This window comes from Oncorhynchus kisutch, linkage group LG27 (assembly GCF_002021735.2).
Source record: "Oncorhynchus kisutch isolate 150728-3 linkage group LG27, Okis_V2, whole genome shotgun sequence".
Lineage (NCBI taxonomy): Eukaryota > Metazoa > Chordata > Actinopteri > Salmoniformes > Salmonidae > Oncorhynchus > Oncorhynchus kisutch.
In genome coordinates, this window is record NC_034200.2 from 32,754,065 (window position 1) to 32,765,894 (window position 11,830).

At 39.8% G+C, this 11,830-nt stretch overlaps 1 pseudogene across 1 annotated transcript; it reads left to right on the top strand.

Annotated features, from left to right (window-relative positions):
* The first annotated feature begins 276 nt into the window (after positions 1–276).
* On the top strand, positions 277–11,682 carry LOC109872008 (selenoprotein F-like; annotated as a pseudogene). Its single transcript, XR_002252389.2, has 5 exons — positions 277–402; positions 1,765–1,932; positions 9,841–9,904; positions 10,600–10,649; positions 10,944–11,682. The product of XR_002252389.2 is annotated as a selenoprotein F-like (transcript).
* Positions 11,683–11,830: the final 148 nt, after the last annotated feature.

An 11,830-nucleotide genomic window follows, 5' to 3' on the forward strand; every position in this document is an offset into this window, starting at 1 on the left:
TAAAATGCGATTGGACACATTTTAAACAGTTCTTGAATTTGGCCACGGGGGGCACTGTCCACATCCGAATGGAATGTAACTGTGAGTGACCGATAAAAGAAGAGAAGTTAAAGGTGCCCTTCTGTTTGCCATCTGAAAATAGGAATACAAATTACACATTTGTATTAGACAAATAACATAAACAACCAGATATTATTTTTGCGAATTTATGGTCTCGTTTTTGTTGAATATAAAGAAAATTACTAAACAACGTGTATATTACAATTTACAGGACATTAGGCACTTGCCAGTAGCTACTACTTCCTACTTTTTAAGGGGTCCTCAGTTTTCTTCCGTAACAAAGCAATCGCCAAAATGTCGGGGGAGGTGTATATTCTGTGGCTTCTTTCTCTCATACAAACGGTAGGTTTATTAACAAAAATAAGCTAAGCTACACGTATGCGTTTGTTGCTTTGTTGCCTATGGCTCAGCTTGTATCGGATTGCAGGTTTTATTTTACTACACTCGATTTATAACCACTTCTTTGCTGCGACATTCGCAACCGGTATTAAACCGAATGACGTGGCTTAAAACAATTGCACCGGTTTACAAAGTTTAACGTTAGTTAGCCAGCTATCCACCTTTGGTAAAACTGATATTTAATTACATTGTAATAAATCTTAAACTTTACCACTCATACTGTACTTCAAACAAACGGAAACTGCTCGCGTTCACTGAAGTGACAGGTGACAAAGTAAAGAGCCAATCACGACGAGACAGCGGCTGCGATTCTTCAAAACGTTCAAGTCATGGGGAGAACATGTTACCTAGCCCGATTGTTTGAGTATTTGAGTGTATGACGATAAATGAAGTATTAAAAATGGTTACATATCCACCACCCAATGATATATAATCACATCTTGTGTTTTATTTAGAACTTATTTAATTGTTTCAACTTACAACTTTCTTTCTAGTCAATGCATAGCTACAGTGAAATCACGTTCTTGCTAATTTAAAAACCAACAATGCAATAATCAATAATAATGTTATACTAGAAAAAAACGCGATAAATTAAAATGTGAGGAACACTAAGTAAGCATAATCTATAAAGTTGAAGTCGGAAGTTTACATACTTAGGTTGGCGTTATTAAATCTCGTTTTTCAACCACTCCACAAATTTCTTGTTAACCAATTATAGTTTTGGCAAGTCGGTTAGGACATGTAATTTTCCAACAATTGTTTACAGATTATTTCACTTATAATTCACTATCACAATTAAAGACTGTGCCTTTAAACAGCTTGGAACATTCCAGAAAATGATGGCATGGCTTTAGAAGCTTCTGATAGGCTAATTGACATCATTTGAGTCAATTGGAGGTGTACCAGTGGATGTATTTCACCCCCCCAAACCGCGCTTCTTAACATCTGCCCCCTTAACCCGGAAGCCAGCCGCACAAATGTGTCGGAGGAGACACCGTTCAACTGACGACTGAGGTCAGCCTGCAGGCGCCCAGCCCACCACAAGGAGTCGCTAGAGCACGATGAGCCATGTTAAGCCCCCCCGGCCAACCCCTCTCCTAACCTGGACGACGCTTGGCCAATTTTGCACTGCCCTATGGGACTCCCAATCACGGCCGGTTGTGATACAGCCCGGGAACGAACCCGGGTCTATAGTAAGGCCTCTTGTACTGCGATGCAGAGCCTTAGACTGCTGCGCCACTCGGGTGGCCCCTGAAAACATTAAGTGACAACCAATCTAATGTCTCTGCATTCTTTCCTGCTCAGCTTTCGGCCTATGGAGCCGACCTGTCCTCAGAGGCATGCAGGGAGCTGGGCTTCTCCAGCAACCTCCTGTGCAGCTCCTGTGACCTGCTGGGAGAGTTCAGCCTGGGCCAGATCCAGCCTGTCTGTAGACAGTGCTGCCAGCAGGAGGCCCAGATGGAGTCCAGGAAGGTAAGACGTTTGACCGCATTTAGAGTATCTAAATAACTATAACGGGTGTATCAATTAGAGGTTGACCAATTATTATTTTAACGCCGATACCGATTATTGGAGGACCAAAAAAAGCTGTTTCTGATTAATCGGCCAATTTTTTTATATATATATTTGTATTAATGACAATTACAACAATACTGAATGAACACTTTTATTTTAAATTAATATAATACATAAAAATCCATTTAGTCTCAAATAAATAATGAAACATGTTCAATTTGGTTTTATTAATGCAAAAACAAAGTGTTGGAGAAGAATGTAAAAGTGCCATGTATAAAAGCTAATGTTTAAGTTCCTTGCTCAGAACATGAGAACATATGAAAGCTGATGGTTCCTTTTAACATGAGTCTTCAATGTTCCCAGTTAAGAAATTTTAGGTTGTCGTTATTATAGGACTATTTCTCTCTATACCATTTGTATTTCATATACCTTTGACTATTGGATGTTCTTATAGGCACTATAGTATTGCCAGCCTAATCTCGGGAGTTGATAGGCTTGAAGTCATAAACAGCGCTGTGCTTCAAGCACTGTGTAAAGCTGCTGGCAAACGGAGGAAAGTGCGGTTTTAATGAATGCTTACGAACCTGCTGCTGCCTACCACCGCTCAGTCAGACTGCTCTACCAAATATCAATTCATAGTCTTAATTATAATATAAACACACAGAAATACGAGCCTTAGGTCATTAATATGGTCAAATCCGGAAACTATCATTTAAAAAACAAAATGTTTATTCTTTCAGTGAAATACGGAACCGTTCCCTATTTTATCGAACAGGTGGCATCCATAATTCTAAATATTGCTGTTACATTGCACAACCTTCAATGTTATGTCATCATTATGTAAAATTCTGCCTAATTAATTACTGTCTTTGTTAGGAAGTAATGGTCTTCACACAGTTCGCAAGGAGCCAGGTGACCCAAACTGCTACATATACCCTGACTCTGCTTGCGCAGAACGCAAGAGAAGTGAACAATTTCCCTAATTAATATTGCTTGCTAACATGAATTTCTTTTAATTAAATATGCAGGTTTAAAAATATATACTTGTGTATTGTTTTTAAGAAAGGCATTGTTTGGCGCAACGACAGTACTTTTTTTTCCCGCGAATGCGCTTGTTAAATCATCACCCGTTTGGCAAAGATGGCTGTGATTCAATGATAAATTAACAGGCACCGCATTGATTATTTGCAATGCAGGACAAGCTAGTTAACTACACATGGTTGATGATATTACTAGTTTAAGTAGTGATTATGTTAAGATTCATAGTTGTTTTTATAAGATAAGTTTAATCCTAGCTAGCAACTTACCTTGGCTCCTTGCTGCACTCGTGTAAAAGGTGGTCAGCCTGCCACGCAGTTTCCTCGTGGAGTGCAGTGTAATCGACCATAATCGGCATCCCAAAAAAATGCTGATTACCGATTTGTTATGAAAACTTTAAATCTGCCCTAATTTAATCGAATCAATTATCCTCGTTGTCTCAGTCCATCCATCTGCACTGATTAGAAGGACTTGCCTGGTGAAAATAATGTGCAGGAAGCTCATCAATAGGCTGACTTTCAGCCTGTCAGTTCTTCTCAGACCAGTGCAGATGAGAGGCGAGGAGAGGATGTAGTGAGCTGTATGAGCAAGGATCGACTCCGTCACACATGCAAGTCATGGGATCAGTTATGTCAGAATATGATTACATGGTACCATGTGCATTGACCCTCTGTGGCCAAACAAACATGAAGTACTCTCATGTTCAGACTTTGCGAGAAGATACTGACCCCACCGTTATGCGGAACGCAATCATGGGTCCAGCGTGAAATACGGGTCGGAAAACGTACGTTAGTGCTATATATGTTATTAGGTGTTAGTGCTATAGATGTTATTAGGTGTTAGTGCTATAGATGTTATTAGGTGTTAGTGCTATAGATGTTATTAGGTGTTAGTGCTATAGATTTTATTAGGTGTTAGTGCTATAGATGTTATTAGGTGTTAGTGCTATAGATGTTATTAGGTGTTAGTGCTATAGATGTTATTAGGTGTTAGTGCTATAGATGTTATTAGGTGATAGTGCTATAGATGTTATTAGGTGTTAGTGCTATAGATGTTATTAGGTGTTAGTGCTATAGATGTTATTAGGTGTTAGTTGTTAGTTATGAGTTATTAGATATTGGGTGTTAGTGCTATAGATGTTATTAGTTGTTAGATATGAGTTATTAGATATGAGTTATTAGATATTGGGTGTTAGTACTATAGATATTATTAGTTGTTATTAGATATTAGTTATGAGTTGTTATTAGATATTTGGTGTTAGTGCTATAGATGTTATTAGTTAAATATTCATTGTTATTAGATATTCATTGTTATTAGATATTGGGTGTAATTGGGTTAGTGGCGGCAGGGTAGCCTAGTGGTTAGAGCATTGGACTAGTAACCGAAAGGTTGCAAGTTCAAATCCCCAAGCTGACAAGGTACAAAATCTGTCGTTCTGCCCCTGAACAGGCAGTTAACCCACTGTTCCTAGGCCGTCATTGAAAATAAGAATTTGTTCTTAACTGACTTGCCAAGTAAAATAAAGGTAAAAGAAATAAAAATAGTGGAATAGATGTTATTAGTTGTTAGATATGAGTTGTTATTAGATATTGAGTGTTAGTGCTATATATATTATTCGTTGTTAGATATTAGTGTGTTATTAGATGTTATTAGGTGTGATGTTATTAGTGTTATTGGGTCTAGATGTTATTAGGTGTGATGTTATTAGTGTTATTAGGTGTAGATGTTATTAGGTGTAGATGTTATTAGGTGTAGATGTTATTAGTGTTATTAGCAGTCTAAGGCACTGCATCTCATTGCTAGAGGCGTCACTACAGACCCTGGTTTGATCCCGGGCTGTATCACCAGCGTCCGGGATCGGGAGTCCCGTAGGGCGGCGCACAATTGGCCCAGTGTTGTCTGTGTTATGGAAGGGTTTGGCTGGGGTAGGCTGTCATTGTAAAATAAGAATGTGTTCTTAACTGAACTGCGCAGTCACATTTATTTATTTGCCAAGCTACTGTATAGCACACAATATTTTACATACAGTTGGTTTTTAAAGTCTGCTTCGTGTAAAAAAAAAAATATAGAGATTTAAATCCATCAAAAACATATTGCGATACTTGTATCGTCCCAGCCCTACTTAACATGTGTTCAACTACTCAAATAGATTCAAAGTTGGCTCAAGTGGTGGAGTACAGAACTGTCATTTCTGCTTGATTAAACTAAGCAGCCCCCCCCCCCCCCCCATGCCACCCGAGCGCTGTGGTATCCTAGCAACACTACCTAGGATATTAAGCCTACAGAGAGGTGTAAGCAGCAGCTCATTTCACATCTTGATTATTACCTCCGTCCTGTAATATATCGTAATATGCCACTTAGCATACTCTTTGACCAAAGTGACTTACAGTGAGTGCTTACATGTAGAAGGACCCATGAGCATCAACGTAAGAAGTTCATAGGATCGTGACAAATGACACCCACTGTACTCTACTGTGCTGTGCTTTGATATCCAAACTTGTGAAAGACACTTCTATGATTGGTTCAGATTTGGTCCGGTCTGGACCAACCAAATTAGGTCTCGTTTGGGGGCAGCGCTCATTAAAAAAATAACCAGTATGTAGAATAATACCCAAATATGCAAGGCAGGATATTGCGTATGTATGCAATATCCATTAGTGGATGGAAATTACACACACATGTAAATGTAATTTCTCAATCTGACTTCAATATTATGTAAATAAATGCAACAGGCCCTGTACGTCTCTGGAGGAGTCTAGTGCAGGCAGCGAGCCTCGCATCACCTCTCAGTATAACTATAATGAACATGTCTAACATGCACCGTTATGCAGTTTTTAAGACTAAATACAAATGGCTAATCCTGGCAACCAATGTTCGAGAATTGATTTGAGGCAAGCAGATCAGCGATATCAAGGTGGTACCCAAGAATGTGCTATGTGTATAGTGTTAATAACTACCAATAGGTCTACTCAAGTATAAGTCTATAGTCCAAAGAATTACTCTGTAAAACGAGGAATGCATTTCATGAATTAAACTAATAGATTAGTCAAAGAATTAACACTCAAACCATTCCAGTGATACATGATATACATGATACATTAGACTAACAGAGTAAATGACTATCACCAATAGGCTAAGACTTAACGCGGTTTTACACTTTGCTCGTTAAAACAGTAGACAGGAAAACACTCAGATTCTAATCAACTCCATTTTAAATGAGAGGTGTGCACTCCTGTGTCTCTCCCTCTTTGAACTAGATGCCATCCAACGAACAAAATACGTTTTCCTGTAACAAAAAATCCACAGCACTTAGTTAGGCTTGGGCGCTATACTGTATACTGAGGTATTTGTAGGGTGTAGGCAGGTAGCGTTTAAGAGAGTTGGGCCAGTAACCGAAAGGTCGCTGGTTCAACTCCCCAAGCCAACTAGGTGAAAAATCTGTTGTGCCGTTGAGCAAGGCACTTAACCCTAATTGCTCCTGTAAGTCGCTCTGGATAAGAGCGTCTGCTAAATGACTCAAATGAAGATGGGAAAAAAATTTATGGGGTAATTTTTGGGGTAAATAACTGCAGTTAACTTGTGCACTGCGTTAAGAGAGAAAAGTGCTTGCGTTCTTCATTTCACCCATCACATTATTTTACATTATGAAGCTCATGGAGTTCTCCAGAACATTTGAGCCAGTCACGTGTTTGTTTGTAAATGGCACAAAGGGAGAAAATGGGAACAGGTGAGTCCAGCAGTGTATGGAAAAGGTTTTTATTTTATATTGAAAGTCAAGCATTTTTTGCTTCAATAGAGGGATCAGGGACGTGCAACTATAGTTTTCCTTCACAGAAAATACATACATTAGTGCAACACGTTCAACATAAAATAGCTCAATTTTCATCAGATGACAAAAGTGCAACGCTATTTGGCTGGCAGCAAAACAATATTTCTAATGTTTAGGCCCATCATAGAAAGAATGTAGCCAGATTGATTTCCTAATGTGTAGCTTAAAGTTAATCTTGCATTTTACCTGAGAAAAATAGCTACATATCAGTCAGAGCGCTGTTTGCTGAATGCTGAATACCCGTTCCTGAGTTCTCATTCGAGTTTAGAAGTGCAACTGAAGCGTAAAATGTTTCTGATGCCGAGCAGAAATTACAATAAGAAGCATTTTAGATCCGTTTACAAAACGCAGCAAGATATTTATGCCATTTTATATATATTTTTCCTGCGTGAAAAACTCTGAATTATGTGTTAGCAAGTTAAACTAGGGGTCTGTTATCTAAGTAAGTGGCTCAATTAATAAAGTAAGGGGGCGTCATATTGTGTTAGCTTTCTGCCTGTTTGAGAAGTCATAGGCCTTTGGAGAGTTATTTGTACAGCTGCCACTGCTATCTTCATTTCCTTGTGTTGCTTTCTCCTCTCCGGTCTTGGCCTGTCTGCTCCTGCCCCCTCTTCTCCAAGCAGAGCAGGCACACCAGTTGCCCTAGTGACTCCAGATTCCACACAGACACAGCATGTAGACATGCTGCTGGAGAACCAGTACTGTTCTTCCTTCAGACAAGCATGAGTCAACTTTGTTCATTTGCATAATGTCTCTCGTTCACATTCACTTGTAAATGTCCAAACTGACCAAAAATGACGTTCCGTAGCTCCTACCTATATATGTAGGCTATAACTTAGGCAATCCCACTCATTTTCTTTACTAATTTGCTCATTAGCATATTTAGCTAGCAGCCTCGTGGAAATTCGCTATTACTTGTGCTCATTTTGTTAGCATTCTGGTAATAGACGCTGAATGGGCTTTTTTGTGTTTTTTGTACTACGCCGGTAATGGCGTGAAGGACAGTATGATATAAAAATCTCGATACCACTCAACCCTACTTACAGTACAATAGAACGTATCTAAAATTCATAGCTCTTTGTGAACTCTTGAAACATGACAATTTCATTCACACAGTAACATTCATTTAGTCGATTTCACGTTTTCATCTGTCTTCACACCTCCTACGGTGTCCGTGCTCCCAGGGTTCTGTGGGAACGCCCCTCCCCGGAGAAAGCCACAGTTAAGGTGTGTTTGACCTTGATAGCCCGCAGATGGTCAGCCATCCAAACAATGTCATAAATTGAGATTGAGTCGTCACACTGGACCTCAGCGCCGGCAAGTCGCCAGTCGTGGATATCATATCCATGCATTTCTGTGTAGTACAGATCAGACACATGATGAAATTCTGTTACTGGGTGTAAATCCACTTCACTTTCTGTAGTTCAATAACCAAAATAGATTTGGTCGATGTGTCATGTTATATCGAAATTCTGTTACCAAACTGTACACTTCTTCCAGTAAATGTGTTTTTGTCAAATGTTCAGTGTACATTGTTATGTAGTCCTCGTGCATAAAGTTCTATGGTTTATTCAACTTTGAAATCCAATTGTTTTTGTTTGGCATATATGTTAAGTGAAATATCTGAGAGTCGGTGCAATTCCGTTACTGTGGAATTGCCTTTGTGATCTCTCAAGAGTGCCCCACTCTTACCAACTGTGTCACAAAGAACCACGTGTACTACAAGGCGGCGGCTGCTGCTGCCCCTCTTCTTAACCCTTAGGAGACCTGGGAGAGGGCGCTCGCTAAGCGCAGTCATTCGTCTGACTGTAGAATGTTCTATTCACGATTGACATTCTGCTGCAAAATGAAACATTTGTAAAAATGACTTTTTATAGTTTAATGTGAGGCTCGATGAGCATGGAGGACATCTGTGTGTGTGTCCAGAAATGCTCCTTCAGCTGCACCTCTGGCCCTGCTGCCTCTCTGCAGGCTAATATTACTGTCGCTCAGTGGAGCAAGCCAGCGATGGCCCTTTAGGGTTTTGGCCCATTCTAATTGAGTTTTTACTCTAAGCGTTTTAGAAAAGCACTGAAACTGGCAACGACATCTTGGTTAGTTCAGAGGATGAAAATAATAGAAATGGCCAAATTATTGTGTGTAAAACTAAAGTTTGCTGTAAGTGTGAGGGATTGATTAACACTTGTAAAAAGGCCATCATGGTTGGAATCATCGCCACCCCTGTGTTCAAGCCTTTGTCGACGTGCCCCTGTAATCAACAAAACTGTGACTTCCTCCCGTGCAGTATGTGAAAAAAGGGTAAAGGAAGCTCGCTTTTGTAATTGTATTTGTGTTCCCAGTAACAGCGTGCCTGGGAAATACTGCTGTGACACTCCAATTTCCTGTTAGTTATCGCGTAGAGGTGTGGAGCTTTGATTACCTGTGAGTCACAAAGCTGCCTTCCATCAGAGCATATGCAGGTTCACAGTTTAATGACCCTGAGGAACAGCCTGTCTACCACATTCATGAACCAGACTGTCCAGAATCACATCAATTCACCGCCAGGAGCTTCTCTGTGTGTGGGTGTCAGTGTGTAAAAATGTGTCGTCAGGAAGGAAGTTGGATTTTTCTAAGACTGCATATTTTTGTTGGCCAAAAGATTGTCAAGATTAACCTCTGCATTGGTGTAGAGCAGTGGTGTACAACTCTCGATGGCCGTAGTCCTGCTGGTTTTCCTTTTTACCTGGCAATTAATTAATCAGTTAAGGTCATTGACTGGCCAGCGATTGCTGGCCTCCACGCCATAGTCAAGTCTGGTAAAAATGTAAGGAGAACCAGCATAGCTTGTGGCCCTTGAGACCTGTATTTGTTTTGCTAGTTTTAGTAATGAGCCGATGTTAGGAGCTGTGTGTTAGTCAGTTAGGTGACCTCCAGTAGAACAACGTGGTCATCCTGCGCCGCACCCTGACCGTCTGCTTGTACACACTACAGGACTTAATGCAGTACTTTCCCCTCCACAGCTCTACCCTGGGGCCATCCTGGAAGTGTGTGGATGAAAGTTGGGGAGGTTCCCTCAAGTCCAAGGTGAGTTGTGTGGTAATGTTTTGTGATCACCAATCTTGCAAAGCTAATTGGTGTCAGTTTGTTCTGAGGGGGCTGTTATTGTTGCCAGTTTGTTGGGGTTGAACAGGGATCATCAACGAGATTCAGCCACGGGCTCATTTTTTTTCTTTTGAGGATGGATGGGGGGGCCGGAAGATAATTACAATCATTTGTAGCGTGCAAATTTACCACAAGTAGCCCAAACATATAACATTTGACTAAAACATAAGCATTTCAAATCTTGCTAACATGTGTATCTCTATTGTTATGCGTGGGAATACTTGAACAGATTTTCCCAATTGAAATCACATGGAGATGATTTTCCGGGTATAAAAAAAAAAACAATTATATCCAACAATAAATTAAATAAATAAATCAAATTAAATAAATAAATAAAATATATATATAATTTTGCTCAGAAAACTTGGGGGGGGGGGGGGCAAATAAATCCAGTTAGGAAACCCTGGGGTTTGGCCTTGGAACTTGTGGCACTGTTTGTGTTTAGGACAGCTGTACTGTTTCGTTCACAACTGTGCTCCCGTTAACTTGATTACCGAAGAATATTTTCCAATGGTTTCTGTTTACAACCTTTGTGTAAAAATATGAACTGTCCATCGATTCATTTGACGGATTCATTAGACCTGCGATAATGAGTTAACCTTGTTTTCTGTCCACAGCTTTTGTCAGGTCTGACAAGCCGAAGATGTTCAAGGGTCTTCAAATTAAGGTACAAATGAATTGTAGATGATCTTGCCTGTTGCGATTAGTTAAGTGTCAAATGCTGTAAAGAAGTTGATTCTCTCAGCTTTTTTACAACTTTGGAATTAAAATAACCAAATTGTCTTGGAACATAATCTTCTGTCTGTATGGAAAATCATGAAGCCCACGCACCAACATAAAGTTTCACAGTATATAGAGTTTTTTTATAATCTTATTGGCATTTCAATGGCTGTTGAATTGAAAGGGTTTACTGGCTTGCCCGTAGTCCTGATAGTCCTCTTGCCTGTGTGTTTGGTTTCAGTATGTGAGAGGCGCAGACCCTATACTAAAGCTGCTGGACGATAACGGGAACATCGCTGAAGAACTCAGCATCCTCAAGTGGAACACGGATAGCGTGGAGGAATTCCTGAGTGAGAAGTTGGAAGTATATAATACGGATTCATAGTGCATCATAACCTTTTTCCCTGCTACAAATCTGTACACCATTTGGATTTGATTTTCTAATTGTATGTTGAAGTACTGCACTGTTAAAAAAATATTTTTTTTACCTGAAAATCAATCTGTAGTTTTTCCTAATTACATTTTGTGCCAGGATGTAAAATGGCTGTTTTGTAGATTTGTGAACATATCAAAATACTGAAACTTACATGCAAAATACCTGCTGTTAACTTTTAAATGATTGGAATGAATTATCCAAAGAGAGTGTAAAGATTTTCAGTGCTTGTTACATTTTATTTTTGAATGTTTTTTTTCCTCCTCCCGTCTGTCAGTTGTCCCTGTGTAGTTTTTTAAATATTGCTAATGGTGTCAGCAGGAGGATCTTAGGGTGGGGGATCTAAGTGTCTCACCTCATGAGAATGTTCTGGGGAGGCACGCATTAATGAAGGCCTCACAGTAAACCACAGTTTGGGATGTGAGACCTGATGGCCCTGTGTGTCTCTCTGGGCGTCTTGCTGTGGAGAGGGACTGGATTCCCCAGTGTGTGAATGAGTATGGGGAGGAGGAAAAACGCTGCAATTAATAAAATGTCTTTCACGGTATTTATTTCTAATGGTATCTGTCTTCTCTTTGTGCGTACCCTTAATTTAATCAACTGTGCTGTGGTGCATACTTCTGAGTACCACTTTCACTAAAAGCAAAAAGAGACCGGTGTACAAAACATTAGAAACACCTTCCTAATATTAAGTT